This window comes from Cydia pomonella, chromosome 13, assembly GCF_033807575.1.
Source record: "Cydia pomonella isolate Wapato2018A chromosome 13, ilCydPomo1, whole genome shotgun sequence".
Lineage (NCBI taxonomy): Eukaryota > Metazoa > Arthropoda > Insecta > Lepidoptera > Tortricidae > Cydia > Cydia pomonella.
Window position 1 is genome coordinate 2,808,575 of NC_084715.1, and position 6,166 is coordinate 2,814,740.

Sequence of the window (6,166 nt, forward strand, 5' to 3'; positions counted from 1 at the left end):
TGCAGAGCTTTATGCTGTGTCCACACAAGGGTTATGAATGGAACGTTAATTTGATTTTATTTTCGAGGGCACATTTTTTAGGAATTGGTTATTGTTTGTTGTTTATTGTTGGCTTCTAAGGAATGAACGGAAATGGCATCAAAATGTACAGACAATTATTAAATCTATTTCCACAATAGTAATACTTTTAATGCAAAAGAAGATGTACTTACATCTAAAAAAAAAAACAAATTAACGTTTATTTCAAGCTCGTGGCTCATAAAATGTTAGTTATGTATAATAAAAGTTAATAACTAAGTTAATAACAATAAATATCTTAATTAAAATAACAACAAATCAATGTTACTGGGCTAATGAAGCCCACAACAGTGCATAATGTACGGACAGCCAATCCTGTCCGCAATCATAGGATGGTGTTGGGACTACTCACTAGCGCTGCGGCTCGCAGGCGCATTGCTGCTTTGAAACAGAGTACCTACCGCGAACCACGTTCGACGTGTTGCCTCCCTGTCACACTTACGTACGAATTAACAAGTACGACAGAGAGGCAACACGTCGAACGTGGCTCGCGGTAGGCCCTCAGGTTACGCGCGCGTCGGCAAACATCTATGACGCACTGCAAAAGCGCGGCAGCCCCATCAACCGGAACGCATTATCTAAGCTATCAATAAAAATATACTGACAGGTATTTCCCGAACTTTGGTGCTCGAACCTTACAACTTAGGTAAGATTTTATTTTGCGAAATTGCGATATTTTGAAGTATTAGTATACCTAAGACTAATTCAATCATTGTACAATTGATATTAGATGATTCTAATGCGTTCGTAAATTCGTTACATTTTAAGCAGACACGTACACGTGGACAAATCATAAGGGGAACTTCGTAACCATGCGGTCTGAGTCCATTATTACGGGAACATGTAGCAAGTGCCCGGCACCTTACCCTACGGGACCGCGGTTAGATTCAATCGCCTTTTGACGCCTCGCACTATATATTGTCAGTTTAAGGGTTACGTGAGAGGTTCGATAATTGTAGACACGTGCTAAAATCTAGGGATATTAGATGGATATTTGACAGATCCTCTGACACCAAATAAAAATATGCTGCTAGCTAAAGGCAAATTCTCCGTAACAAGCGTTATTTTATTGTTTATTCACACAAGCTTCCAGTTCAGATACCAAAGCGCTTACACGTTAAATAATAATATTCCGAATTATTTACAATATACACAAATAACAACATTACAAACTAGGTACAGTCACTTAAAAACATATATAGAGCTGTGGAAAACGAGCCTGGTGAGTCATAAAAGACATCAACATCAGGTCTTTGAATAGATAATTCGTGGGAGCATTGTTGGTACGCACCCCGCCCACAGCGAACAGTCTTCTCCCGCGTCGAGACTTAAGTTTAAGGGTATAAACCGAATTGAAGCTGGACAGTCCTTAGGAGCCGTGAAATTGAAGATGTAGTAACTAAATCTAACAACAAAGGTAGGAGGAGGGCTCATAGACTCCATTGGCTAGACCACCTTGAGAGAATGGATGAAGACCGTTGTGTTAAAAGAGGGTAGCTAGGCCACCTAGCAGGACAACGTCCTGTCGGACGCCCTAGATATCGCTGGAGTGACATGGTGGAAGCGTATCTGAACTCCGAGCCAACAATTGGCGAGAAGTAGCGCAAGGTCGATAAATGTAACGCTGTCTTGTGTCGGAGGTGACGGAGGTCAAGTCTTATTTTGGGTTACTGCGCTAACAGAGTAAGTTTCTAAGAAGGTTAAATTCAACGGAGAAACATTACTGTAAATATGGCATGAATAACTTTTGATATTCGTCGTTAATTTAAAAGTAGAAAAATTACTGCCTTGGGTGAGAATTGAACTCACGGCAACTGGATCGGTACTCCAGCGCTCTGCCAACTGAGCCACCAAGATCTCATCCATAGCCAGCAAATTTTCCCACCATATGGGTCTAGGGGCCCTAGACCGACATCTACCGTAAGAACGTTACACTTCTTAAATGGCTACCGGAGTTCCAAGTCATACTGGAAATTCACCAGTTACGATATTTTACGATACAAAAATATTTTTTACCAAGCAGAAACGTTTGCGAACGATTCTATTGAGCTTAGAATAAATTTAATAATAATAATCATCATCATATATACTAATGCAGAAAGCCGTGATTTTGAACACGTGCCGAATAGTTCGAAAATTTCTACAGACTTATTTACAACTTCCTGAAACAAATAACCAACGTGTACCAATCATCCAAGCATCTTTAACTCTACCCCAAATTGAAAACCAAGGCCAGAACGACCAAAATTCTAGAGACGACTAATATAAGATGCACTTGGCTTCGGCCCGTGCATGTCATTACACCAGTTCTCCCTGGAGTACTGAGAAAATTAAAGAACCACATAATAATAATAATAATAGATGGTTGGATCAAGGGTCAGATGCAGAAGGCGGTGATCTTGGACACGGCGCGGATAGTCCGCCGGTTCCTCTCTCTGCGGCCCTGACCACCGGCAGCTTGGGCCCTGCCCCGCTGCTGGCGGCACCCTAGGATAGGTTTTTTATAATGTGTTTATATATATTTTGTATTGTTTTGTAAGTGCTTTTATATTTTACTTTTATATTCATATTATAAATGACCTAGCTAAGACCAAAAATAAATAAAGGGAATAATAATAGCATCGTTCGCAGACGTTACTGCTTGTTAAAAATTAATTTTGCCATCAGTTTTTCAACTGCGGAAAATATTGCAAGGAAAATATTTGCTTACAACTCCAACTCCAATTCGCAATGGGCCAACGTGGGCTCTAATCTTAATAGAGCCCTTCTCTTTGTTAGGTTGATAGATTTAGGCTTCACTTAGATGGTTAGCAGTCCTCAAGTGTGTGTTTATTCAGAAACTCACTGCCTCGCACAGCAAAATATTGTTGTCTGAGTACCCACAACAAAAGTCAATTTGTGTAAGAATGTCCCTATAATATTTATTTATTTATGTATTAAAGAAAGGTAGATGCAATATTAGTGACACGTTCTGATTATGATAACGAAATTTGATGATAAGACAGATCAATCGTTACTATACGTATCCACGATTTAACTTGCCTTGTGAATTTGTTTGGGAAGCCATGGACCAGTAAGCAACTTTAGCTACAACTGAATATATGTGTCCCAGTAATCTATATGAATTACAAGCACACACACAAAAAAAAAGCACACACAATAAAAAGCATACACAATGTGTAGATGTAGATATCGTCTGTATAAACCTATATGTATCGCCGCAGCTCTACTCGCAATATCGCCGCCCGTCCGACCATTCCCATAGTGTCCAGTGATCGATCCTCGCAGGACTCGACAGCCGGCGGCCACGGCACTTTTATGATTGGCTTAAAAGCGTTTCACTGTTGCTGATGGAGCTTTATTTACTAGAGTATTTGTGTATCAGAAGGGTTATTTTATTTATTTTTATTTATTTATTTATTTATACAAGGAATTCCAACAGCTATAAGAAATACATTAAACTTTTTAGATAGTAGTACAGAGCCAATTATAGGAACTCGCAAATAGAAACTGTATATATAATTACAAAGTACACACGAGATACAAAAGCACATGTGACACAAGATATTACAATATGAAATATATCAAGGTTGCAATTAATAAAAAAAGAGAGACCAAAAAATAGATATGAGCAATAAGCAAGAACACTTATAATTTATGAAATTACACTAAGATAAACAACTTATATTCGCATTTAGATGAACAACATGGACCGGGCTCAAATACATTAAAGTTACAGATCACACTCCATAGCATATCACTACCTGCAACATGTTATTTAGAAGCACTGATTGACTAGATTGCGCCTTACACTAGGGATTGAGCAATTAAAAACGTCAATTAAAAATTAAAAATGTATTTAAAGATATAGGAACTGTGTTTACCTGTTACTCAGCTATTTATGCTTATTATTTTAGCTTCGGCCCGGGACTTCCTCTGCGTGGAATGACGAGGATTGATAAAAACTATTTCATGTTTTTTCCCGGGCCTCAAACTATCTTCATACCAAATTTCATCTAAATCGGTTCAGCGGTTTATGCGTAAGGTTACAACAGACAGAGCGAGTTACTTTCGCATTTATACAATTGTGACCGCGGCCGGCAAAACGACCCACTTTGTACGAGAGAGTACGAGATTTGCTTGTATATTTATATGAATAACCTGCCAAGACATCCTTATGGCAAGCAATTATATTAATAGGAATAGATTTTATGTCCGTTGGTGACGTTTGTTCCACAGTGGCGTCACAATTACAGCTACATTTTAGCGAACTTTAAGGCAGGGATCGGAAACCGGTATTTTTTGTATGGGAACGAAAACGGTATTTTTTCGTTCTTTGTTAATTATTTCATTTCTAATTGGGCAATCTAATAATAGAAAGTCGTTATCTAAAAACACAACCGAGTCCTATATTTGGAGTATAAAATAAACCGAAATATATGTTTATTTCAGAGTTTTTCCAAAAAACCGGTTCCGATCCCTGCTTTAAGGTACAGTAGGTTCCGCCAGCAGAGTTTTAGAATAGTTGTATCCGAACCGAACACGGTAGCCAAAAATTTAATAAAGTAACTTCATCGATTCGAAACCTGTACCCCTAGTGTAAATTTAATCGACATCATAACGTGACGAACGCGTTTGCGTTAAGTCTCATTTTGTATAGGATTTTGAGTTTCCAAAACGTCCCGCTTGGCGCGCTCTTTCTAAATCACATACAAAATGAGACTAAACGCAAACGCGTTTCGAAATCGAATTTATTTACGCTAGGGGTACTGATTTCTTGTCATTTGCTCACAAGAAAAAGATCACGAACGGCCTAAAACGCAACTTAAAATATGTATTTTTTTTGCACAAAAGCTAAAAATATGAAAATTGCTTTTAAAAATGCACAATTTTACTTTTGATAGAACTTATCGATTTCTTTTTTTACTGTGTTAAAACTGAAAAAATATCAATCAATCAATCAATACGTTTATTTGTAAACACAGATACATAATAAGTCTTATAATTATAGTAGCGTATCACCATGTTTTGCCATTAGGCATACAAATATTTAAGTCAAGATGGATGGATGATCAAAATTCAAAAACATGGTATCCGCGATCCCGAGCAAGCTCAGCCATTTCGCTCACGCTTATGCTCATTGAGCGTGAGAGAAGAACCTGAACCCACGGGGTCTTAAGAGGCTGTCAACACCCAATGTCCTCGAAATTGATGTTACTTGAACAGTTTTTTAAGAAAGACTATTTGTTTTAGTCAATTAAGAAAAATATATGTTCATATTAATTATATTTCAAAGACCGTGGTTGTACTGGATACATGATTGAACGAAATCGGCTCGATAGAAAATAATTGCAAAAATTGGTCTTAAAATCACATTTAAACGGTTCTATGTCTTTATTGTTTTGACTTATGGGTCTGCAATTAAAATCACAATTTCAAAACATTTATATCTAAACCGCTAACGAGTAAAATATTACACTAATAATCCACTTTTTTTTATTTAAATAATTTTCTTATTATTCCCTTGCCCAGGCCCAGTAACATGCGACAGTGCTATCTCATTTAGTCCGGTACAAATAGACAGTGTTCGCGCTTTTGGTATTGACAGCCTCTTAAGGCAGAAAGTCCTAAACGAAATATAGTGTAGTGTATAAAAAAATCTTGTTTTTAAAAATATATCGAAAGTCACTCAAATCACAAGTCTAACAACAACAGAAATCTCATTTATCCAAACCAACGTCCCGTAACGAAACGGCGGCAATCCTATTCAGAACCCTAAATATTTATCGATTCTAACCGAACCGCGAGCGGAATGCGATTCTTTTTGGGTTTAAAGCAATAAGACAAAGGTACGAGTATAAACCAATTTCGCCCTGTCGGCAGCCGATACCCTCCGTTTCTGAAAACTGGCCTATTCGAAGTCTCTTGTCGAATAGTCAATACTTTTCATTTCTCATCCTTTGAAAATGGGTAGTTGTTGTTCTAAAAGTTTGCAGAAAATGATACGTTTTTGCACTCGAGCGTTTTACTTTCCCAGTACGTTTCCTTTGTTTATATAACGACAAGTAATCAAAATTTTATATTAAAT

At 37.5% G+C, this 6,166-nt stretch overlaps 1 non-coding gene across 1 annotated transcript; it reads right to left on the reverse strand.

Annotated features, from left to right (window-relative positions):
• Window positions 1-1,862: 1,862 nt before the first annotated feature.
• Trnag-acc (transfer RNA glycine (anticodon ACC)) lies at window positions 1,863-1,935 on the reverse strand. The gene has a single exon. It is a non-coding gene; the product is annotated as a tRNA-Gly (tRNA).
• Between the last annotated feature and the right edge of the window lie 4,231 nt (window positions 1,936-6,166).